Source organism: Oncorhynchus kisutch, unplaced genomic scaffold, assembly GCF_002021735.2.
Source record: "Oncorhynchus kisutch isolate 150728-3 unplaced genomic scaffold, Okis_V2 scaffold1016, whole genome shotgun sequence".
In the NCBI taxonomy this organism is placed as follows: Eukaryota; Metazoa; Chordata; class Actinopteri; order Salmoniformes; family Salmonidae; genus Oncorhynchus; species Oncorhynchus kisutch.
In genome coordinates, this window is record NW_022262961.1 from 40,001 (window position 1) to 66,211 (window position 26,211).

The window sequence follows — 26,211 nt, forward strand, 5'->3', positions numbered from 1 at the left end:
TGTCTCTGTCTCTGTCTCTGTCTCTCTCTCACTCTCACTCTCACTGTGATCATGCTTTTCCCAGGGTCAAAAAGACACTGACTGACGACTCACTCCTCTCAGTTGAAAGTAGGTCTCAGTCTCTGCCCTCCTGGAAAACCCATCAACTGTTCTATCTTATAGCTCTACCCTGGCAATGCAATCCACCGTTTCTTCTTTCACTACAGATGGAGGATCTTCCTTCCAGACAGTTTGCTACAGCAGGACCAGAATACAGGAACATTCTCAGCAACAAAAGAGTGATCAAATGAAGATCCTACTGTACATTTGTAGATGCTAAATGATTGTTATACCCCGGAGAATTCATCGATAGCACGTTTTCTCTGAGAGAGGAGGGACCCCACTACCCGTTAATGTGTTTTAGGGCATTCCACTGTGAGGATACGTCCCAAATGGCACCCTATTCCTTATATAAAGCACTACCGTTGACCTGATCCCTATGGGCCCTGTTCAAAAGTAGTGCACTATAAAGAGAATAGGGTGCTATTTGGGATGCAGTTTTTCTTCTTTCCCTACCACTTCATTTTATTAACAATGTTTTCTCCCAGACACACTAGAATGATTTATGGGTGACCTCCATTTACCTGTGGATCAGATTGACTATATTGTAATTTGTAACTGGGAGTCAGATGAATGACTCCCATCCAGAGGTCTGGGGTTGAGTTGGTTGGGAGTCAGATTAATCAAATCAAATCAAATGTATTTATATAGCCCTTCTTACATCAGCTGATATCTCAAAGTGCTGTACAGAAACCCAGCCTAAAACCCCAAACAGCAAGCAATGCAGGTGTAGAAGCATGAATGACTCCCATCCACAGGTCTGGGGTTGAGTTGGTTGGGAGTCAGATGAATGACTCTCATCCACAGGTCTGGGGTTGAGTTGGTTGGGAGTCAGATGAATGACTCTCATCCAGAGGTCTGGGGTTGAGTTGGTTGGGAGTCAGATGAATGACTCCCATCCAGTGGTCTGGGGTTGAGTTGGTTGGGAGTCAGATGAATGACCCAGTCATAATTCCTGACATTTAATCCCAGTAAAAATCCCCTGTTTTAGGTCAGTTAGGATCACCACTTTATTTTAAGAACGTTTAATGTCAGAATAATAGTAGAGAGAACGATTTATTTCAGCTTTGATTTCTTTCATCACATTCCCAGTGGGTCAGAAGTTTACATTCACTCAATTAATATTTGGTAGCATTGCCTTGAAATTGTTTAATTTGGGTCAAATGTTTCAGGTAGCCTTCCACAAGCTTCCCACAATAAGTTGGGTGAATTTTGGCTCATTCCTCCTGACAGAGCTGGCCTCCTTGCTCGCACAAGCTTTTTCAGTTCTGCCCACACATTTTCAATAGGATTGAGGTCAGGGCTTTGTGATGGCCACTCCAATACCTTGACTTTGTTGTCCTTAAGCCATTTTGGAAGTATGCTTGGGGTCATTGTCCATTTGGAAGACCCATTTGTGACCAAGCTTTAACTTCCTGACTGATGTCTTGAGTTGCTTCAATATATCCACATAATTGTCCTGCCTCATGATGACATCTAATTTGAGAAGTGCACCAGTCCCTCCTGCAGCAAAACACCCCCACAACATGATGCTGCCACCCCCGTGCTTCACGGTTGGGATGGTGTTCTTCGGCTTACAAGCCTCCCCCTTTATCCTCCAACCATAACGATGGTCATTATGACCAAACATTTCTATTGTTGTTTCATCAGACCAGAGGACATTTCTCCAAAATGTAGGATCTTTGTCCCCATGTGCAGTTGCAAACCGTAGTCTGGCTTTTTTATGGCGGTTTGGAGCAGTGGCCTCTTCCTTGCTGAGCGGCCTTTCAGGTTATGTTGATATAGGACTCGTTTTACTGTGGATATAGATCCTTTTGTACCTGTTTCCTCCAACATCTTTACAAGATTTTTTGCTGTTGTTCTGGGATTGATTTGCACTTTTCGCACCAAAGTATGTTAATCTCTAGGAGACAGAACGCGTCTCCTTCCTGAGCGGTATGAAGGCTCCGTGGTCCCATGGTGTTTATACTTGCGTACTATTGCTTGTACACATGAACGTGGTACACTCAGGCATTTGGAAATAGCTCCCAAGGATGAACCAGACTTGGTGGAGGTCTACAATCTTTCTGAGGTCTTGGCTGATTTCTTTTGATTTTCCCATGATGTCAAGCAAAGGGGCACTGAGTTTGAAGGTAGGCCTTGAAATACATCCACAGGTACACCTCCAATTGACTCAAATGATGTCAATCAGGCCTATCAAAATCTTCTAAAGCCATGACATCATTTTCTGGAATTGTCCAAGCTGTTTAAAGGCACAGTCAACTTAGTGTATGTAAACATCTGACTCACTGGAATTGTGATACAGTGAATTATAAGTGAAATAATATGTCTGTAAACAATTGTTGTGCCATGCACAAAGTAGATGTCCTAACCGACCTGCCAAAACTATAGTATGTTAACAAGAAATTTGTGGAGTGGTTGAAAAATTTGTTTTAATGACTCTGTATGTAAACTTCCGACTTCAACTGTACATGAACTGAATAGAACCCCCCCCCCCACACACACCCCCCACACACCCTTCAAATGCATCGTTTGCACTTCTACAATTACAGAGCTAAATCTCCTCATTCTGTGTCTCCAGCGTAACCCCATACCAAGCTAGTTAACCCCCCACAGTAAGGTGCGGTAAAGGATGGCTAGTGGAGGGGGAAGCTCAGTTCTCAGTCAATGCAGTCAATGCATGTCCTACTTAAATATTTACAGAGCGAAGTAGCAGGAACCTAATATATGTTAGAAATATGAATAAAAAACGGATTAGCCTAAATGTCGAAACACTGAACCCCGTTCAACCGATGATGTATTTTACCACTATTGAAGTGTGTTTACATTAGATTTATTAAAAATTACTTTCTATTCATCATACAAACCTTCCAGATAGCTAAAGCAGGGGAAAACAAAACACAAAACTGAGAAAACGTGTTAAATATCAGAAGAGAAAAGGGAGACACCTTTTTCACTGTCATTTCCTGTCATCAGTAATAACTGAAGCAGAGTTTCTGCTCTGTATTCATCCAACGGTTTGGTCGAGAACACTTGAGACAGGGAGGGGGGGGGGGGGCTTAACAGAAGGAGAGACAATGAAGAGTGGGAAGGAGAAGGACGTGGGGGGAGGGCGAATCTCAATCTAAACGATGATTCAAATTGACCTCTGTGTTAATGAGTCCTTGTACACAAGAACGGCAACATAACAACCATCTCGAAAAATCTGCCCCAAATCAAGCCTGCACTCTCACCTTCACCTGGCCTCCATGGGACGCGTCCCAAATGGTACCCTGTTCTCTGTATAGTGCATTACTTTTGACCAGCCCTAATGGGCCCTGGTCAAAATGAGTGCAGTGTGCAGGGGACTAGGGTTCTATTTGGGATGTAACCCATTCCTCATCATGGACAGAATAAGGTATTTTATGAGGGTCCCAATTAGCTGTTACGATAGCAGCAGCTACTCTTCCTGGGGTCCACATAGAACACGAAACAATACAGAACATTAACAGACCAGAACAGCTCAAAGAACAGAACTACATATATTTCAAATGTCATAGCCTACATATCAGTAGATACACACAACATGTCTAGGTCAGGGTTCTCCAACCTGATGAAACACAACATGTCTAGGTCAGGGTTCTCCAACCTGATGAAACACAATCTATCTAGGTCAGGGTTCTCCAACCTGATGAAACAACATGTCTAGGTCAGGGTTCTCCAACCTGATGAAACACAATCTATCTAGGTCAGGGTTCTCCAACCTTTTCTATCATGAGAACTACTGTTAAATGATGAAACGTGGTGTGTTACTGATACATTTTTCCTCAGCTTTAAAATAAACACTCTCTTTGTGTTTTCTCCAGAGTTCTGTTGTCTTTGTTTTATTTGCTCCTGGTTTTGGATTTCTCTCAGTTTTTCACTCTCATAGTTACATGTATTTATAGAGAAACAATGAAACAATGAAATGGAACGTTCTCCACGTCAAAGTTCCGTCAATGTTCTGATTCCACGTCAATGTTCTGATTCCACGTCAATGTTCTGATTCCACGTCAATGTTCTGATTCCACGTCAATGTTCTGAGTCCACGTCAATGTTCTGAGTCCACGTCAATGTTCTGATTCAACGTCAATGTTCTGATTCCATGTCAATGTTCTGATTCCATGTCAATGTTCTGAGTCCACGTCAATGTTCTGAGTCCACGTCAATGTTCTGATTCAACGTCAATGTTCTGATTCCATGTCAATGTTCTGATTCCACGTCAATGTTCTGATTCCATGTCAATGTTCTGATTCCACGTCAATGTTCTGATTCCACGTCAATGTTCTGATTCCATGTCAATGTTCTGATTCCATGTCAATGTTCTGATTCAACGTCAATGTTCTGATTCCATGTCAATGTTCTGATTCCACGTCAATGTTCTGATTCCATGTCAATGTTCTGATTCCATGTCAATGTTCTGATTCCATGTCAATGTTCTGATTCCATGTCAATGCTTAAATCACATTTTTTGTCTAATAGCCCTTTAAATTGCACATTATGCGATAGAGGAATGTCTGGTCTGTCTAGCGATGTTTTGGCTTCTGCATAAGTCATGACGTCAGCTACGGAGAGCGTGATAACACAGTTGTCCGGAACAGCTGATGCTCTCATGCATCTTTCAGTGTAACTTGCCTTGAAGCAAGCATAGAAGTGATTTAGCCCGTCTGGTAGGCTTGTGTCACTGGGCTGCTCGCGGCTGTGCTTCCCTTTGTAGTTTGTCATAGTTTGCAAGCCCTGCCCCATAAGACGAGCGTCGGAGCCGGTGTAGTACGTTTTAATCTTAGTCCTGTACTGGCGCTTTGCCTGTTTGATGGTTCATCGGAAGGCATAGCAGGATTTCTTATAAGCTTCCGGGTTAGAGTCCCGCACCTTGAAAGCGGCAGCTCTACCCTTTAGCTCAGTGTGAATGTTGCCTGTAATCCATGGCTTCTGTTTGGGTTATGTACGTACAGTCACTGTGGGGACGACGTCATCAATGCACTTATTGATGAAGCCAGTGACTGATGGGGTGTACTCCTCAATGCCATCGGAAGAATCACTGAACATATTCCAGTCTGTGATAGCAAAACAGTCCTGTAGTTTAGCATGTGCTTCATCAGACCACTTTTTTATAGACCGAGTCACTGGTGCTTCCTACTTTAATTTTTGCTTGTACGCAGGAATCAGGATAGAATTATGGTCAGATTTACCAAATGGAGGGCGAGGGGGAGCTTTGTACGCGTGTGTGGAGTAAAGGTGGTCTAGAATTGTTTTCCCTCTGGTTGCACATTTAACAAGTTGATAGAAATTAGGTCAAAATTATTTAAGTTTCCCTGCATTAAAGTCCCCGGCCACTAGGAGTGCTGCCTCTGGGTGAGGGGATTCCTGTTAGTTTATTTCCTTATATAGCTGACTGAGTGCGGTCTTAGTGCCAGCATCCGTCTGTGGTGGTAAATAACAGCCACAAAAAAATATAGATGAAAACTATTTTGGCAAATAGTGTGATTCTCTACGAGTAAAATCTAGAGACTTCCTTAGATTTCGTGCACCAGCTGTTGTTTACAAATAGACACTGACTGCCCCCCCCCCTCGTCTTACCCTGCCAGCTGAATGTTATCCATGTTGTCATTCAGCCACGATTCGGTGAAACATAAGATGTTACCGTTTTTGATGTCTCGTTGGTAGGATATTCGTGATCGTACCTCGTCTAATTTATTATCCAATGGTTGTACGTTGACAAGTAATTCTGATGTTTAGGGCAGATTTCCCACTCGCTGTTGGCGGATCCTTACGAGGCACCCCGCACTGTGTCCTCTATACCTGCGTCTCGTTCTCCTGCCAATAACAGGGATGTAGGCCTTGTCGGATATCTGAAGTACATCCTGTGTATCCTGCTTGTTGAAGAAAAAATCTAATCCGAGGTGAGTGATTGCTGTCCTGATATCCAGAAGCTCTTTGTCTTATCCGAGGTGAGTGATCACTGTCCTGATATCCAGAAGCTCTTTGTCTAATCCGAGGTGAGTGATCGCTGTCCTGATATCCAGAAGCTCTTTGTCTAATCCGAGGTGAGTGATCGCTGTCCTGATATCCAGAAGCTCTTTGTCTAATCCGAGGTGAGTGATCGCTGTCCTGATATCCAGAAGCTCTTTGTCTAATCCGAGGTGAGTGATCGCTGTCCTGATATCCAGAAGCTCTTTGTCTAATCCGAGGTGAGTGATCGCTGTCCTGATATCCAGAAGCTCTTTGTCTAATCCGAGGTGAGTGATCGCTGTCCTGATATCCAGAAGCTCTTAGTCTAATCCGAGGTGAGTGATCGCTGTCCTGATATCCAGAAGCTCTTAGTCTAATCCGAGGTGAGTGATCGCTGTCCTGATATCCAGAAGCTCTTAGTCTAATCCGAGGTGAGTGATCGCTGTCCTGATATCCAGAAGCTCTTAGTCTAATCCGAGGTGAGTGATCGCTGTCCTGATATCCAGAAGCTCTTAGTCTAATCCGAGGTGAGTGATCTCTGTCCTGATATCCAGAAGCTCTTTGTCTAATCCGAGGTGAGTGATCGCTGTCCTGATATCCAGAAGCTCTTAGTCTAATCCGAGGTGAGTGATCTCTGTCCTGATATCCAGAAGCTCTTAGTCTAATCCGAGGTGAGTGATCGCTGTCCTGATATCCAGAAGCTCTTAGTCTAATCCGAGGTGAGTGATCGCTGTCCTGATATCCAGAAGCTCTTAGTCTAATCCGAGGTGAGTGATCGCTGTCCTGATATCCAGATGCTCTTAGTCTAGTCCGAGGTGAGTGATCGCTGTCCTGATATCCAGAAGATCTTAGTCTAGTCCGAGGTGAGTGATCGCTGTCCTGATATCCAGAAGCTCTTAGTCTAGTCCGAGGTGAGTGATCGCTGTCCTGATATCCAGAAGCTCTTAGTCTAGTCCGAGGTGAGTGATCGCTGTCCTGATATCCAGAAGCTCTTAGTCTAGTCCGAGGTGAGTGATCGCTGTCCTGATATCCAGAAGCTCTTAGTCTAATCCGAGGTGAGTGATCGCTGTCCTGATATCCAGAAGCTCTTAGTCTAATCCGAGGTGAGTGATCGCTGTCCTGATATCCAGAAGCTCTTAGTCTAATCCGAGGTGAGTGATCTCTGTTCTGATATCCAGAAGCTCTTAGTCTAATCCGAGGTGAGTGATCGCTGTCCTGATATCCAGAAGCTCTTAGTCTAATCCGAGGTGAGTGATCGCTGTCCTGATATCCAGAAGCTCTTAGTCTAATCCGAGGTGAGTGATCGCTGTCCTGATATCCAGAAGCTCTTAGTCTAGTCCGAGGTGAGTGATCGCTGTCCTGATATCCAGAAGCTCTTAGTCTAGTCCGAGGTGAGTGATCGCTGTCCTGACATCCAGAAGCCGTAAGATATGGTGGCAGAAACATTATGTACAAAATAAATTACAAATAACACGAAAACCCCTCCCACATAATAGCACAATTGGTTGGGTGCCGGTATAACGGCTGCCATTTCTTCTGGCGCCATCTTGTCTTCTGTCCACCCAGAAGACAGTTATCATGATCGCTAACTGGCTACACAAAGTGAATGATAGACAAATGTGGGCACCCAACAGACATACTGGGGAAACACTGCTGGAAATGAATTGGCAGATATTGTGATACGTTTGGCTTTTTAAGCCAAATTTGGCTAACCAGAGGTGGGAATGTGGTTTTGATTGGATTGTAGCAATTTGGGATGACTGAGACACACAGGGACCCCAGAAGAAGCTGTATCTATTTATCCATCCATCTTCTCTCTCAGACTCCTCTCTCTCTGTAGTCCCATCAGACTCCTCTCTCTCTCTCTCTGTGGCCTCATCAGACTCCTCTCTCTCTCTCTCTCTGTGGCCTCATCAGACTCCTCTCTCTCTCTCTGTGGCCTCATCAGACTCCTCTCTCTCTCTCTCTGTGGCCTCATCAGACTCCTCTCTCTCTCTATAGTCTCATCAGACTCCTCTCTCTCTCTCTCTGTAGTCTCATCAGACTCCACTCTCTCTGTAGTCTCATCAGACTCCTCTCTCTCTGTAGCCTCATCAGACTCCTCTCTCTCTCTCTCTCTGTAGCCTCAGACTCCTCTCTCTCTCTCTCTCTCTGTAGCCTCATCAGACTCCTCTCTCTCTCTCTCTGTAGTCTCATCAGACTCCTCTCTCTCTCTGTAGCCTCATCAGACTCCTCTCTCTCTCTCTCTCTCTGTAGTCTCATCAGACTCCTCTCTCTCTCTCTCTCTCTCTCTCTGTAGCCTCATCAGACTCCTCTCTCTCTCTGTAGCCTCATCAGACTCCTCTCTCTCTCTCTCTCTCTCTCTGTAGCCTCATCAGGCTCCTCTCTCTCTCTCTCTCTCTCTCTGTAGCCTCATCAGACTCCGCTCTCTCTCTCTCTGTAGCCTCATCAGACTCCTCTCTCTCTCTCTCTCTCTCTGTAGTCTCATCAGACTCCTCTCTCTCTCTCTCTCTCTCTCTGTAGCCTCATCAGACTCCTCTCTCTCTCTGTAGCCTCATCAGACTCCTCTCTCTCTCTCTCTCTCTCTCTCTCTGTAGCCTCATCAGGCTCCTCTCTCTCTCTCTCTCTCTCTCTGTAGCCTCATCAGACTCCGCTCTCTCTCTCTCTGTAGCCTCATCAGACTCCTCTCTCTCTCTCTGTAGCCTCATCAGACTCCTCTCTCTCTCTCTGTAGCCTCATCAGGCTCCTCTCTCTCTCTCTCTCTCTCTCTCTGTAGCCTCATCAGACTCCGCTCTCTCTCTCTCTGTAGCCTCATCAGACTCCTCTCTCTCTCTCTGTAGCCTCATCAGACTCCGCTCTCTCTCTCTCTGTAGCCTCATCAGACTCCTCTCTCTCTCTCTCTGTAGCCTCATCAGACTCCTCTCTCTCTCTCTCTGTAGCCTCATCAGACTCCTCTCTCTCTCTCTCTCTCTCTCTCTCTCTCTCTGTAGCCTCATCAGACTCCTCTCTCTCTCTCTGTAGCCTCATCAGACTCCTCTCTCTCTCTCTCTCTCTCTCTCTCTCTGTAGCCTCATCAGACTCCTCTCTCTCTCTCTCTCTCTCTCTCTCTCTCTCTCTCTCTCTCTGTAGCCTCATCAGACTCCTCTCTCTCTGTAGCCTCATCAGACTCCTCTCTCTCTCTCTCTGTAGCCTCATCAGACTCCTCTCTCTCTCTCTCTGTAGCCTCATCAGACTCCTCTCTCTCTCTCTCTCTCTCTGTAGCCTCATCAGACTCCTCTCTCTCTCTCTGTAGCCTCATCAGGCTCCTCTCTCTCTCTCTCTCTCTCTCTCTCTGTAGCCTCATCAGACTCCTCTCTCTCTCTCTGTAGCCTCATCAGACTCTTCTCTCTCTAAGTAGCTGTTATGACTCTCGTTGGTGGTAGGAAGAGTGGTCCAAAGCGCAGCGTAGAAAGTGTTCATGATTATTTCATTTAAAAAAACAATCAAACAAAATAACACAACGAAAGCGCACAGTTCTGTCAGGCAGAAACACTAAACAGAAAACAAGATCCCACAAAACCCAAAAGGAAAATGACAACTTATATGTGATCCCCAATCAGAGACAACTTTATTTTATTTTTCCTTTATTTAACCAGGCAAGTAAGTTAAGAACTAATTCTTATTTTCAATGACGGCCTAGGAACAGTGGGTTAACTGCCTGTTGAGGGGCAGAACAACAGATTTGTACCTTGTCAGCTCAGGGATTTGAACTTGCAACCTTCCGCTTCCTAGTCCAATGCTCTAACCACTAGGCTACCCTGCTGCCCGAACGATAGACAGCTGACTCTGATTGGGAACCACACACGACCAAAAACAAAGAAATAGAAAACATAGACTTTCCCACCCGAGTCACACCCTGACCTAACCAAACATAGAGAATAATGTGTCATCACAGCAGCAAGATTTGTGACCTGTTGCCACGAGAAAAGGGCAACCAGTGAAGAACAAACACCATTGTAAATACAACCCATATCTATGCTTATTTATTTTATCTTGTGTCCTTTAGCCATTTGTACATTGTTAGAACACTGTATATATATATATATAATATGACATTTGTAATGTCTTTACTGTTTTGAAACTTCTGTATGTGTAATGTTTACTGTTAATTTTTATTGTTTTTCACTTTATATATTATCTACCTCACTTGCTTTGGCAATGTTAACACATGTTTCCCATGCCAATAAAGCCCTTGAATTGAATTGAATAATAGGGATCTCTAAGGTCAGGTTGTGACAGTAGCCTCATCAGACTCCTCTCTCTCTCTGTGTAGCCTCATCAGCCTCATCAGTCCCATCACAGATATAGTGTTCCTGTCATGTTGCTATGGTCTGTGTCCTACCTTATTCCCTTTCTAATGCACTACCCGCGGCCAGGGTATGAGCTGGGCCAGGGTACGAGCTCGGCCAGGGTTCGAGCTGGGCCAGGGTCCGAGCTGGGCCAGGGTCCGAGCTGGGCCAGGGTACGAGCTGGGCTGTGGTTAGCTGTCTGAAGGCTGGTTAAACCCTGAGCTGGGATGTGGTTAGCTGTCAGAAGGCTGGTTAAACCCTGAGCTGGGCTGTGGTTAGCTGTCTGAAGGCTGGTTAAACCCTGAGCTGGGCTGTGGTTAGCTGTCCGAAGGCTGGTTAAACCCTGAGCTGGACTCTGGTTAGCTCTCAGAGACAATTCATGTAAGTGATAATGTTAGAAATGAACTGGTCTATAAATATAAAAGCCTCTACGGGTTTCTCTCTCCTCCAGCGATACACACACACACACACACACACACACACACACACACACACACTGCTACCGATGGAAGTGGAGAAGAAACCCTCTATCTCAACTATCAACAATCCACCCTATCCCCCATCAACTCATCAACTGTGTGTGTGTGTGTGTGTGTGTGTGTGTGTGTGTGTGTGTGTGTGTGTGTGTGTGTGTGTGTGTGTGTGTGTGTGCGCGCGTGTGTGTATATCGCTGGAGGAGAGAGAAACCCGTGCGTGCGTGCGTGTGTGTGTGTGCGTGCGTGAGTGTGTGTATATCGCTGGAGGAGAGAGAAACCCATGTGTGTGTGCGTGTGTGCGTGTGTGCGTGCGTCTGTGTATATATCGCTGGAGGTGTGTGGAGTTAAGGAAAGAGGTCATTATGGAGTCACCTATTAGATCTCTATGTTCTCATTAACGGATGGAGTCATTTGTTTTGGATCCCTAAACACCTCGTTAGCTCCACAGCTGTATAACTACAACCCATAAGGGGTTATAAGAGTTTACACATGATAGATATTTGGAGAAGCATATTTTTGGGGGTTCCTGTTCCATTCACAGTGGAACAATATTAGCACGGTACATCAGCAGTGATGTGTTAGTGTTGGAGAAGCTACATCCGGGTGGGTATTTCATTCAATATTTCAATGGAGAAAAATTTCAGCTCGCTGCTAAAATAAACTAGACTACCACATGATTTCTTTCATTCCGGTTGCAACAGACTAACAGAACAGGGAGTAACTTGAAATCTCGTCCAAATCAATACATATGTTATCAGGGCTTGAGATTTACAGTTCTGCATCTGTTTGTTACAAGACTCAATATCACAATCGTTTTAAAGTGGATTCAATTTGCTGAATGAAAACGCAAATCAATGACCAGAATCACAACTTCCCAGCTTCCATTTGGTTTGTAGTCACCCCTCAGAGCGGCCCTCAAGGCAACAGTCCTTACTACTACTAGTGATCACATGACTGGTATCCCAATATGACAGGCTCACCCTGGGAGGGCTGGAGTCATAGTGTTACGCACGCACGCACACGCACACACACACACAATGATATTCAATCAAACATTAACCAGGTCCGGCAGCTCCCCCCCAAAAAACTGATCCTGAACCAATGACCCAGTCAATTTCTAACAAAAACAAAACAGTCTCTCCCCCTTTTGTCTACCTCCTCCCCGCCCCCCCCCCCCCCCCCCCCCTCCCCCTCCTACCTCCAATAACTCTGCAAAGACTATCAACAACACTGAGGACAAATAGACAGTATTTTGAATAGTTATTCAGTAAGATGTCTCTCTGATGAGGTGTCAAAGAAACAAAAAGCACAATGTGTGCAAACAAAATGGCACCCGATTCCCTTTATAGGGTCCCTCATAGGCTCTGGTCAAAAGTAGTGCACTACATATAGGGAATAGGGTCCCTCATAGGCTCTGGTCAAAAGTAGTGCACTACATATAGGGAATAGTGTCCCTCATAGGCTCTGGTCAAAAGTAGTGCACTACATATAGGGAATAGGGTCCCTCATAGGCTCTGGTCAAAAGTAGTGCACTATATATAGGGAATAGGGTCCCTCATAGGCTCTGGTCAAAAGTAGTGCACTACATATAGGGAATAGGGTCCCTCATAGGCTCTGGTCAAAAGTAGTGCACTACATATAGGGAATAGGGTCCCTCATAGGCTCTGGTCAAAAGTAGTGCACTACATATAGGGAATAGGGTCCCTCATAGGCTCTGGTCAAAAGTAGTGCACTACATATAGGGAATAGGGTCCCTCATAGGCTCTGGTCAAAAGTAGTGCACTACATATAGGGAATAGGGTCCCTCATAGGCTCTGGTCAAAAGTAGTGCACTATATATAGGGAATAGGGTCCCTCATAGGCTCTGGTCAAAAGTAGTGCACTACATATAGGGAATAGGGTCCCTCATAGGCTCTGGTCAAAAGTAGTGCACTACATATAGGGAATAGGGTCCCTCATAGGCTCTGGTCAAAAGTAGTGCACTACATATAGGGAATAGGGTCCCTCATAGGCTCTGGTCAAAAGTAGTGCACTACATATAGGGAATAGGGTCCCTCATAGGCTCTGGTCAAAAGTAGTGCACTACATATAGGGAATAGGGTCCCTCATAGGCTCTGGTCAAAAGTAGTGCACTATATATAGGGAATAGGGTCCCTCATAGGCTCTGGTCAAAAGTAGTGCACTATATATAGGGAATAGGGTCCCTCATAGGCTCTGGTCAAAAGTAGTGCACTACATATAGGGAATAGGGTCCCTCATAGGCTCTGGTCAAAAGTAGTGCACTACATAGGGAATAGGGTCCCCATAGGGCTCTGGTCAAAAGTAGTGCACTATATATAGGGAATAGGGTCCCTCATAGGCTCTGGTCAAAAGTAGTGCACTACATATAGGGAATAGGGTCCCTCATAGGCTCTGGTCAAAAGTAGTGCACTATATAGGGAATAGGGTCCCCATAGGGCTCTGGTCAAAAGTAGTGCACTATGTAGGGAATGGGGTGCCATTTGGGACCCAGTTCATTTCTGATACTCCCTGGGAGGCTGCCATTGTGCAGTAGCAAGTTTTGTTCAGATGAAAGAGAGAGGAACATAGTAGATATGGCAGTATAACTATTACAACAATGTGTAATATATATGGCAGTATAACTATTACAACAATGTGTAATATATATGGCAGTATAACTATTACAACAATGTATAATATATATGGCAGTATAACTATTACAACAATGTGTAATATATATGGCAGTATAACTCTGTTATAACAATGTATAATATATATGGCAGTATAACTATTACAACAATGTGTACTATATATGTCAGTATAACTATTACAACAATGTATAATATATATGGCAGTATAACTCTGTTACAACAATGTGTAATATATATGGCAGTATAACTATTACAACCATGTGTAATATATATGGCAGTATAACTATTACAACAATGTGTAATATATATGGCAGTATAACTCTGTTACAACAATGTGTAATATATATGTCAGTATAACTATTACAACAATGTGTAATATATATGGCAGTATAACTATTACAACAATGTGTACTATATATGGCAGTATAACTATTACAACAATGTGTAATATATATGTCAGTATAACTCTGTTACAACAATGTGTAATATATATGGCAGTATAACTCTGTTACAACAATGTGTAATATATATGGCAGTATAACTCTGTTATAACAATGTTAATGAACTAGCACGGCTACATCAACAACATGTTGTAACTGATACTATTTCAGTACTAGGTAAAGACTGTAGATCTGGGACTGGTGAGTTGTGGTTGTGTTGACCATATGGTGTTGATGATTACAGTGTGGAGTGCTGCCAACACTCGGACTGAATCTGCACTGAAACTAAACTCAGAACACTCTGTTGTTCAATCAGCTGGAGATTAAGAGGGAATTTCAAGACTTCTGTTCCCACGGGGATGAAATGAAATCTCGAACAAACACTTGAATCTGAATGTCAGTGTAGGAAGTAGGAAGTAGGAAATAGGAAGTAGGACGTAGTGGTAAAAGTGCTGTACCGCAGCTATAATTTAACACATGACTCACAGCCTTGGTAACGAGCTATAGAGGCTACAGTACATTTCTATATATGTCCATTCCAACCTAAAGTGTACAACTATCTGATGTATGCCCACAGTGATGACCAACCAATCCTAATACACTCAGAACAACATCATCATCATCATCATCAGTAATGTGTAATCTGACACCACAGTGACCAGACACCCATTTGATGTGAATGCAGCCATATGATTACCTTTCTGTGGTATAAATCCCACATTATTATCCCATGTCTATATCAGCCAGCAGGCCAGCCAGGCCAGGACTATCTGTGGGTGAAGGGACAAGGCAGTGTCCTCTTCCTGGTCGGATCAGATGCAATGTCACCCAGGAGAACTCTACGGCTCCGGTCCAAATGGCTCCCTTTTCATTTTGTAGTGCACTATTTCTGACCAGGGCCCATAGGGATATGGTCAAAAGTAGAGCACTACAGTATATAGGGAATAGGGTGCCATTTGGGATGTAGTTATCTCTATACAGTCTCTCTGACGAGCAACCACCTTTATCAGCTCAGCCTTTCCTCTGACTGAGGAGCAGCCATCTCTCTCTATCAGCCAGCCTTTCCTCTGACTGAGGAGCAGCCATCTCTCTCTATCAGCCAGCCTTTCCTCTGACTGAGGAGCAGCCATCTCGCTCTATCAGCCAGCCTTTCCTCTGACTGAGGAGCAGACATCTCTCTCTATCAGCCAGCCTTTCCTCTGACTGAGGAACAGACATCTCTCTCTATCAGCCAGCCTTTCCTCTGACTGAGGAACAGACACCTCTCTCTATCAGCCAGCCTTTCCTCTGACTGAGGAGCAGCCATCTCTCTCTATCAGCCAGCCTTTCCTCTGACTGAGGAGCAGCCATCTCTCTCTATCAGCCCAGCCTTTCTTCTGACTGAGGAGCAGCCATCTCTCTCTATCAGCTCAGCCTTTCCTCTGACTGAGGAACAGACACCTCTCTCTATCAGCCAGCCTTTCCTCTGACTGAGGAACAGCCATCTCTCTCTATCAGCCCAGCCTTTCCTCTGACTGAGGAACAGCCATCTCTCTCTATCAGCCAGCCTTTCCTCTGACTGAGGAGCAGCCATCTCTCTCTATCAGCCAGCCTTTCCTCTGACTGAGGAGCAGCCATCTCTCTCTATCAGCCCAGCCTTTCCTGTGTGTGTGTGTGTATGTTTTATTATCGTTGTGGGTACCAGAAGTCCTCACAAGGATAGTAAAACAAGTACAATTAAATGATGACAATAACCATGGCTATTTCCATGACAATAATAGTTACCAAAAATGTCATTGTCACACCCCTAGTGTGTGTTCAGTGTCTCTCTGTCTCTGGCTCACTGTCTCTCTGTCTCTCTGGCTCACTGTTTCTCTGTCTCTGGCTCACTGTCTCTCTGTCACTGTCTCTCTGTCTCTGGCTCACTGTCTCTCTGTCTCTCTGGCTCTGGCTCACTGTCTCTCTATCTCTCTGGCTCACTGTCTCTCTGTCTCTGGCTCACTGTCTCTCTGGCTCACTGTCTCTCTGGCTCACTGTCTCTCTGGCTCACTGTCTCTCCTGCTCACTGTCTCTCTTGCTCACTGTCTCTCTTGCTCACTGTCTCTCTTGCTCACTGTCTCTCTTGCTCACTGTCTCTCTTGCTCACTGTCTCTCTTAATCACTGTCTCTCTTGCTCACTGTCTCACTGGCTCTCTGCCTCTTGCTCACTGTCTCTCTGTCTCTGGCTCACTGGCTCATTGGCTCACTGTCTCACTGTCTCTCCGGATAACTGGCTCTCTGCCTCTTGCTCACTGTTTCTCTGCCTCTGGCTCACTGGCTCTGCCTCTGGCTCACTGTCTCTCTGCCTCTGCCTCTGCCTCACTGGCTCACTGGCTCACTGGGTCTCTGGCTCACTCGCTCTCTGCCTCTGGCTCACTGTCTCTCTGCCTCTGCCTCACTGGCTCACTGGCTCACTGTCTCTCTGGCTCACTGTCTCTCCGGACAACAGGCTCTCTGTCTCTGGCTCACTGGCTCTGCCTCTGGCTCACTGTTACTGTCTCTCTGGCTCTCTGGCTCATTGGCTCTCTGCCTCTTGCTCACTGTCTCTCTGTCTCTGGCTCACTGGCTCATTGGCTCACTGTCTCTCTGGCTCACTGTCTCTCCGGATAACTGGCTCTCTGCCTCTTGCTCACAGTCTTTCTGCCTCTGGCTCACTGGCTCTGCCTCTGGCTCACTGTCTCTCTGCCTCACTGGCTCACTGGCTCACTGGGTCTCTGGCTCACTGGCTCTCTGCCTCTCTGCCTCTGCCTCACTGGCTCACTGTCTCTCTGGCTCACTGTCTCTGGCTCACCGTCTCTCTGTCTCTAGCTCACTATCTCACTGTCTCTCTAGCTCACTGGCTCACTGTCTCTCTGGCTCAATGTCTCTCTGGCTTACTGTCTCTCTGATTCAATGTCTCTCTGGCTCACTGTCTCTAGCTCACTGGCTCACAGCAATGAGGACAGACATCTCTGAACCTACACACCACTGTCCCTCTGCCATACCAGGCGGTGATGCAACCGGTCAGGATGCTCTCGATGGTGCAGCTGTAGAACCTTTTGAGGATCTGGGGACCCATGCCAAATCTTCTATTTTTCTCTCTCTCACACAGTCTGCCAGTCCACTTGTTAGGCTAGCTGGGGCGTCATCACTCTCATGAGACCAGAGAACTTTTAAGAATTTTCCCTTCAGTCAGGACGGGTCCTTGCTGTTCTGCCACCCCCGCAAAACTGTAATATTCCCAGTAAGCAAAATGACGTCTAGAAGACGTATTTTCCAGTACGCTGAAAAGGCATCTTTTCAGGATATTGAAAAATACGTATTTTCCGGAAGTTGAAATTCATCCCTCCCTCCTCTCTGGACCTCTAGTGTTCTGGCCTCCAGAGTGTCAGCCCAGCACAGACCCGTTATCAGGCCTCTCTGTCCTCTGCTATTACCCAGCGTTCTAATAGCTGGGTAATATGTGACTGCCACGACATCTGACCCTGAAGGGTTTTACTGCAGGCCCAGACAAAGACCTGCTCCGAGGCAGCTTTAACTAGCTCCAGTATGTGTGTGTGTGTGTGTGTGTGTGAGTGTATGTGTGATAGAGGCCTGCCCAGAGCAGTTTTAACTAGCTCCAGTGTGTGCGTGTGTGTGTGTGTGTGTGTGTGTGTGTGTGTGTGTGTGTGTGTGTGTGTGTGTGTGTGTGTGTGGTCGGTGTCGGTGTCGGTGTCGGTGTGTGTGTGTGTCGGTGTGTGTGTGTGTGTCGGTGTGTGTGTGTGTGTGTGTGTGTCGGTGTGTGTGTGTGTGTGTGTGTGTGTGTGAGAGAGCCTGCCCAGAGCAGTTTTAACTAGCTCTGAGCCTGGGGTCTCAAATCAATTGCTTTGGAGATGTTAGGACAGGATGTTACACCTCTCTCTCTTCCCTCTCTCATCCCTCTCTCATCCCTCTTCCCTCGCAGATAATCATCCTTCCTTCCTGTCTGTCTTCACAGACACACAACAACAAGTCCTGAGCCCATGTCATTGCTGAGCAGCGTGAAATCAAAGTGACTAGGTCCTATTTGATATGTTGTAGAGATGTACACCTAGACCTGCTCTCTGTTAATACTATACATCTCTCAGTTTGAACGGAGGAAATCACCGTAAACAACTCCCCATCAACCTTAGCTGATGATCATATTTGATGGACAGTTGAGAAGCATATTACCGGCCGTGGTGGAAATAAATCAAGCGCACCTTTAGAGGCCCCCATTGAAGAGTTTTGATTATGATTCAGGTCCTTCAGATGTGGTTTCTATCAGGCATTCAGTTTGGCCCCCGTCCCAGTGGAGATGTGGTTTCTATCAGGCATTCAGTTTGGCCCCCGTCCCAGAGGAGATGTGGTTTCTATCAGGCATTCAGTTTGGCCACCGTCCCAGAGGAGATGTGGTTTCTATCAGGCATTCAGTTTGGCCCCTGTCCCAGAGGAGATGTGGTTTCTATCAGGCATTCAGTTTGGCCCCTGTCCCAGAGGAGATGTGGTTTCTATCAGGCATTCAGTTTGGCCCCCGTTCCAGAGGAGATGTGGTTTCTATCAGGCATTCAGTTTGGCCCCTGTCCCAGAGGAGATGTGGTTTCTATCAGGCATTCAGTTTGGCCACCGTCCCAGAGGAGATGTGGTTTTTATCAGGCATTCAGTTTGGCCCCCGTCCCAGAGGAGATGTGGTTTCTATCAGGCATTCAGTTTGGCCCCTGTCCCAGAGGAGATGTGGTTTCTATCAGGCATTCAGTTTGGCCCCTGTCCCAGAGGAGATGTGGTTTCTATCAGGCATTCAGTTTGGCCCCCGTCCCAGAGGAGATGTGGTTTCTATCAGGCATTCAGTTTGGCCCCCGTCCCAGAGGAGATGTGGTTTCTATCAGGCATTCAGTTTGGCCCCCGTCCCAGAGGGGATGTGGTTTCTATCAGGCATTCAGTTTGGCCCCTGTCCCAGAGGAGATGTGGTTTCTATCAGGCATTCAGTTTGGCCCCTGTCCCAGAGGAGATGTGGTTTCTATCAGGCATTCAGTTTGGCCCCTGTCCCAGAGGAGATGTGGTTTCTATCAGGCATTCAGTTTGGCCCCTGTCCCAGAGGAGATGTGGTTTCTATCAGGCATTCAGTTTGGCCCCCGTTCCAGAGGAGATGTGGTTTCTATCAGGCATTCAGTTTGACCACCGTCCCAGAGGGGATGTGGTTTCTATCAGGCATTCAGTTTGGCCCCCGTTCCAGAGGAGATGTGGTTTCTATCAGGCATTCAGTTTGGCCCCCGTCCCAGAGGAGATGTGGTTTCTATCAGGCATTCTGTTTGGCCCCCGTCCCAGTGGAGATGTGGTTTTCTATCAGGCATTCAGTTTGGCCCCCGTCCCAGAGGAGATGTGGTTTCTATCAGGCATTCAGTTTGGCACCCGTCCCAGAGGAGATGTGGTTTCTATCAGGCATTCAGTTTGGCCCCTGTCCCAGAGGAGATGTGGTTTCTATCAGGCATTCAGTTGGCCCCTGTCCCAGAGGAGATGTGGTTTCTATCAGGCATTCAGTTTGGCCCCTGTCCCAGAGGAGATGTGGTTTCTATCAGGCATTCAGTTTGGCCCCCGTCCCAGAGGAGATGTGGTTTCTATCAGGCATTCAGTTTGGCCCCCGTCCCAGAGGAGATGTGGTTTTTATCAGGCATTCAGTTTGGCCCCCGTCCCAGAGGAGATGTGGTTTCTATCAGGCATTCAGTTTGGCCCCTGTCCCAGAGGAGATGTGGTTTCTATCAGGCATTCAGTTTGGCCCCTGTCCCAGAGGAGATGTGGTTTCTATCAGGCATTCAGTTTGGCCCCCGTCCCAGAGGAGATGTGGTTTCTATCAGGCATTCAGTTTGGCCCCCGTCCCAGAGGAGATGTGGTTTCTATCAGGCATTCAGTTTGGCCCCCGTCCCAGAGGGATGTGGTTTCTATCAGGCATTCAGTTTGGCCCCTGTCCCAGAGGAGATGTGGTTTCTATCAGGCATTCAGTTTGGCCCCTGTCCCAGAGGAGATGTGGTTTCTATCAGGCATTCAGTTTGGCCCCTGTCCCAGAGGAGATGTGGTTTCTATCAGGCATTCAGTTTGGCCCCTGTCCCAGAGGAGATGTGGTTTCTATCAGGCATTCAGTTTGGCCCCCGTTCCAGAGGAGATGTGGTTTCTATCAGGCATTCAGTTTGACCACCGTCCCAGAGGGGATGTGGTTTCTATCAGGCATTCAGTTTGGCCCCCGTTCCAGAGGAGATGTGGTTTCTATCAGGCATTCAGTTTGGCCCCTGTCCCAGAGGAGATGTGGTTTCTATCAGGCATTCAGTTTGGCCACCGTCCCAGAGGAGATGTGGTTTCTATCAGGCATTCAGTTTGGCCCCCGTCCCAGAGGAGATGTGGTTTCTATCAGGCATTCAGTTTGGCCCCCGTCCCAGAGGAGATGTGGTTTCTATCAGGCATTCAGTTTGTCCCCTGTCCCAGAGGAGATGTGGTTTCTATCAGGCATTCAGTTTGGCCACCGTCCCAGAGGAGATGTGGTTTCTATCAGGCATTCAGTTTGGCCCCTGTCCCAGAGGAGATGTGGTTTCTATCAGGCATTCAGTTTGGCCCCTGTCCCAGAGGAGATGTGGTTTCTATCAGGCATTCAGTTTGGCCCCTGTCCCAGAGGAGATGTGGTTTCTATCAGGCATTCAGTTTGGCCCCTGTCCCAGAGGAGATGTGGTTTCTATCAGGCATTCAGTTTGACCACCGTCCCAGAGGGGATGTGGTTTCTATCAGGCATTCAGTTTGGCCCCCGTCCCAGAGGAGATGTGGTTTCTATCAGGCATTCAGTTTGGCCCCCGTCCCAGTGGAGATGTGGTTTCTATCAGGCATTCAGTTTGGCCCCCGTCCCAGAGGAGATGTGGTTTCTATCAGGCATTCAGTTTGGCCACCGTCCCAGAGGAGATGTGGTTTCTATCAGGCATTCAGTTTGGCCACCGTCCCAGAGGAGATGTGGTTTCTATCAGGCATTCAGTTTGGCCACCGTCCCAGAGGAGATGTGGTTTCTATCAGGCATTCAGTTTGGCCACCGTCCCAGAGGAGATGTGGTTTCTATCAGGCATTCAGTTTGGCCCCCATCCCAGAGGAGATGTGGTTCTATCAGGCATTCAGTTTGGCCCCCGTCCCAGAGGAGATGTGGTTTCTATCAGGCATTCAGTTTGGCCACCGTCCCAGAGGAGATGTGGTTTCTGTCAGGCATTCAGTCTGGCCACCGTCCCAGAGGAGATGTGGTTTCTATCAGGCATTCAGTCTGGCCACCGTCCCAGAGGAGATGTGGTTTCTATCAGGCATTCAGTTTGGCCCCCGTCCCAGAGGAGATGTGGTTTCTATCAGGCATTCAGTTTGGCCACCGTCCCAGAGGAGATGTGGTTTCTATCAGGCATTCAGTTTGGCCCCTGTCCCAGAGGAGATGTGGTTTCTATCAGGCATTCAGTTTGGCCCCTGTCCCAGAGGAGATGTGGTTTCTATCAGGCATTCAGTTTGGCCCCCGTTCCAGAGGAGATGTGGTTTCTATCAGGCATTCAGTTTGGCCCCTGTCCCAGAGGAGATGTGGTTTCTATCAGGCATTCAGTTTGGCCACCGTCCCAGAGGAGATGTGGTTTTTATCAGGCATTCAGTTTGGCCCCCGTCCCAGAGGAGATGTGGTTTCTATCAGGCATTCAGTTTGGCCCCTGTCCCAGAGGAGATGTGGTTTCTATCAGGCATTCAGTTTGGCCCCTGTCCCAGAGGAGATGTGGTTTCTATCAGGCATTCAGTTTGGCCCCCGTCCCAGAGGAGATGTGGTTTCTATCAGGCATTCAGTTTGGCCCCCGTCCCAGAGGAGATGTGGTTTCTATCAGGCATTCAGTTTGGCCCCCGTCCCAGAGGGGATGTGGTTTCTATCAGGCATTCAGTTTGGCCCCTGTCCCAGAGGAGATGTGGTTTCTATCAGGCATTCAGTTTGGCCCCTGTCCCAGAGGAGATGTGGTTTCTATCAGGCATTCAGTTTGGCCCCTGTCCCAGAGGAGATGTGGTTTCTATCAGGCATTCAGTTTGGCCCCTGTCCCAGAGGAGATGTGGTTTCTATCAGGCATTCAGTTTGGCCCCCGTTCCAGAGGAGATGTGGTTTCTATCAGGCATTCAGTTTGACCACCGTCCCAGAGGGGATGTGGTTTCTATCAGGCATTCAGTTTGGCCCCCGTTCCAGAGGAGATGTGGTTTCTATCAGGCATTCAGTTTGGCCCCCGTCCCAGAGGAGATGTGGTTTCTATCAGGCATTCTGTTTGGCCCCCGTCCCAGTGGAGATGTGGTTTCTATCAGGCATTCAGTTTGGCCCCCGTCCCAGAGGAGATGTGGTTTCTATCAGGCATTCAGTTTGGCACCCGTCCCAGAGGAGATGTGGTTTCTATCAGGCATTCAGTTTGGCCCCTGTCCCAGAGGAGATGTGGTTTCTATCAGGCATTCAGTTTGGCCCCTGTCCCAGAGGAGATGTGGTTTCTATCAGGCATTCAGTTTGGCCCCTGTCCCAGAGGAGATGTGGTTTCTATCAGGCATTCAGTTTGGCCCCCGTCCCAGAGGAGATGTGGTTTCTATCAGGCATTCAGTTTGGCCCCCGTCCCAGAGGAGATGTGGTTTTTATCAGGCATTCAGTTTGGCCCCCGTCCCAGAGGAGATGTGGTTTCTATCAGGCATTCAGTTTGGCCCCTGTCCCAGAGGAGATGTGGTTTCTATCAGGCATTCAGTTTGGCCCCTGTCCCAGAGGAGATGTGGTTTCTATCAGGCATTCAGTTTGGCCCCCGTCCCAGAGGAGATGTGGTTTTCTATCAGGCATTCAGTTTGGCCCCCGTCCCAGAGGAGATGTGGTTTCTATCAGGCATTCAGTTTGGGCCCCCGTCCCAGAGGGGATGTGGTTTCTATCAGGCATTCAGTTTGGCCCCTGTCCCAGAGGAGATGTGGTTTCTATCAGGCATTCAGTTTGGCCCCTGTCCCAGAGGAGATGTGGTTTCTATCAGGCATTCAGTTTGGCCCTGTCCCAGAGGAGATGTGGTTTCTATCAGGCATTCAGTTTGGCCCCTGTCCCAGAGGAGATGTGGTTTCTATCAGGCATTCAGTTTGGCCCCCGTTCCAGAGGAGATGTGGTTTCTATCAGGCATTCAGTTTGACCACCGTCCCAGAGGGGATGTGGTTTCTATCAGGCATTCAGTTTGGCCCCCGTTCCAGAGGAGATGTGGTTTCTATCAGGCATTCAGTTTGGCCCCTGTCCCAGAGGAGATGTGGTTTCTATCAGGCATTCAGTTTGGCCACCGTCCCAGAGGAGATGTGGTTTCTATCAGGCATTCAGTTTGGCCCCCGTCCCAGAGGAGATGTGGTTTCTATCAGGCATTCAGTTTGGCCCCCGTCCCAGAGGAGATGTGGTTTCTATCAGGCATTCAGTTTGTCCCCTGTCCCAGAGGAGATGTGGTTTCTATCAGGCATTCAGTTTGGCCACCGTCCCAGAGGAGATGTGGTTTCTATCAGGCATTCAGTTTGGCCCCTGTCCCAGAGGAGATGTGGTTTCTATCAGGCATTCAGTTTGGCCCCTGTCCCAGAGGAGATGTGGTTTCTATCAGGCATTCAGTTTGGCCCCTGTCCCAGAGGAGATGTGGTTTCTATCAGGCATTCAGTTTGGCCCCTGTCCCAGAGGAGATGTGGTTTCTATCAGGCATTCAGTTTGACCACCGTCCCAGAGGGGATGTGGTTTCTATCAGGCATTCAGTTTGGCCCCCGTCCCAGAGGAGATGTGGTTTCTATCAGGCATTCAGTTTGGCCCCCGTCCCAGTGGAGATGTGGTTTCTATCAGGCATTCAGTTTGGCCCCCGTCCCAGAGGAGATGTGGTTTCTATCAGGCATTCAGTTTGGCCACCGTCCCAGAGGAGATGTGGTTTCTATCAGGCATTCAGTTTGGCCACCGTCCCAGAGGAGATGTGGTTTCTATCAGGCATTCAGTTTGGCCACCGTCCCAGAGGAGATGTGGTTTCTATCAGGCATTCAGTTTGGCCACCGTCCCAGAGGAGATGTGGTTTCTATCAGGCATTCAGTTTGGCCCCCATCCCAGAGGAGATGTGGTTTCTATCAGGCATTCAGTTTGGCCCCCGTCCCAGAGGAGATGTGGTTTCTATCAGGCATTCAGTTTGGCCACCGTCCCAGAGGAGATGTGGTTTCTGTCAGGCATTCAGTCTGGCCACCGTCCCAGAGGAGATGTGGTTTCTATCAGGCATTCAGTCTGGCCACCGTCCCAGAGGAGATGTGGTTTCTATCAGGCATTCAGGTTGGCCACCGTCCCAGAGGAGATGTGGTTTCTATCAGGCATTCAGTTTGGCCACCATCCCAGAGGAGATGTGGTTTCTATCAGGCATTCAGTTTGGCCACCGTCCCAGAGGAGATGTGGTTTCTATCAGGCATTCAGTTTTGCCACCGTCCCAGAGGAGATGTGGGTTTCTATCAGGCATTCAGTTTGGCCACCGTCCCAGAGGAGATGTGGTTTCTATCAGGCATTCAGTTTGGCCCCTGTCCCAGAGGAGATGTGGTTTCTATCAGGCATTCAGTCTGGCCACCGTCCCAGAGGAGATGTGGTTCTATCAGGCATTCAGTTTGGCCACCGTCCCAGAGGAGATGTGGTTTCTATCAGGCATTCAGTTTGGCCAACATCCAGAGGAGATGTGGTTTCTATCAGGCATTCAGTTTGGCCACCATCCCAGAGGAGATGTGGTTTCTATCAGGCATTCAGTTTGGGCCACCGTCCCAGAGGAGATGTGGTTTCTATCAGGCATTCAGTTTGGCCACCGTCCAGAGGAGATGTGGTTTCTATCAGGCATTCAGTTTGGCCCCCGTCCCAGAGGAGACGTCAAAGGGAAGAGAATGTCCCCGTCCCAAATGGTACCCTGTTCCTTTTATAGGATCTAGTGATGGAGTCATCAGCCAATAGCACCAGTCCAACTCACTGGGATCTAGTGGTGGAGTCATCAGCCAATAGCACCAGTCCAACTCACTGGGATCTAGTGGTGGAGTCATCAGCCAATAGTACCAGTCCAACTCACTGTTGGGATCTAGTGGTGAAGTCATCAGCCAATAGTACCAGTCCAACTCACTGTTGGGATCTAGTGGTGGAGTCATCAGCCAATAGTACCAGTCCAGCTCACTGGGATCTAGTGGTGGAGTCATCAGCCAATAGCACCCAGTCCAACTCACTGGGATTCTAGTGGTGGAGTCATCACCAATAGTACCAGTCCAACTCACTGTTGGGATCTAGTGGTGAAGTCATCAGCCAATAGTACCAGTCCACTCACTGTTGGGATCTAGTGGTGGAGTCATCAGCCAATAGTACCAGTCCAACTCACGGTGGGATCTAGTGGTAGAGTCATCAGCCAATAGCACCAGTCAACTCACTGGGATCTAGTGGTAGTGTCATCAGCCAATAGTACCAGTCCAACTCACTGTTGGATCTAGTGATGGAGTCATCAGCCAACACCCAGTCCAACTCACTGTTGGGATCTAGTGGTGGAGTCATCAGCCAATAGTACCAGTCCAACTCACTGTTGGGATGTAGTGGTGGAGTCATCAGCCAATAGTACCAGTCCAACTCACTTTGGGATCTGGTGGTAGAGTCATCAACCATAGTACCAGTCCAACTCACTGTTGGGATCTAGTGGTGGAGTATTCAGCCAATAGTACCAGTCCAACTCACTGTTGGGATCTAGTGGTGGAGTATTCAGCCAATAGTACCAGTCCAACTCACTGTTGGGATCTAGTGGTAGAGTCATCAGCCATAGTACCAGTCCAACTCACTGTTGGGATCTAGTGGTTGAGTCATCAGCCAACAGCCCAGTCCAACTCACTGTTGGGATCTAGTGGAGGAGTCATCAGCCAATAGTACCAGTCCAACTCACTGTTGGGATCTAGTGGTGGATTCATCAGCCAATAGGCAGGACAGAACAGAACATCTGGACCCGAAGCCAGTTCCTCTGCTGATGTTAAACTCTTCCCCTCTAATCAAGGACTGATTTCGACCTGAGACACCCAGTTGTCCTGACCTCCAACCTCCAGGTTGTAACACCCCTGGTCTAGAACTTTACTGAGCAGTAAGGCCTTTCTGAAAAGAACTCAACATTTAACATAGTGATGGATACAGAGGGTTATTCCTCCAACGATAATACCACAGATGTTCAAAACGACACCCAAATCACGTGCCCCCTTACTGAGT

The 26,211-nt window shown here is 47.5% G+C and overlaps 1 protein-coding gene across 1 annotated transcript in view; it reads right to left on the reverse strand.

The window, feature by feature from the left end:
- The window catches only part of LOC109884939 (collagen alpha-1(XIV) chain-like), a 58,803-nt gene that overhangs the window by 32,061 nt on the left and 531 nt on the right, over nt 1–26,211 (reverse strand). The window lies entirely within an intron of this gene.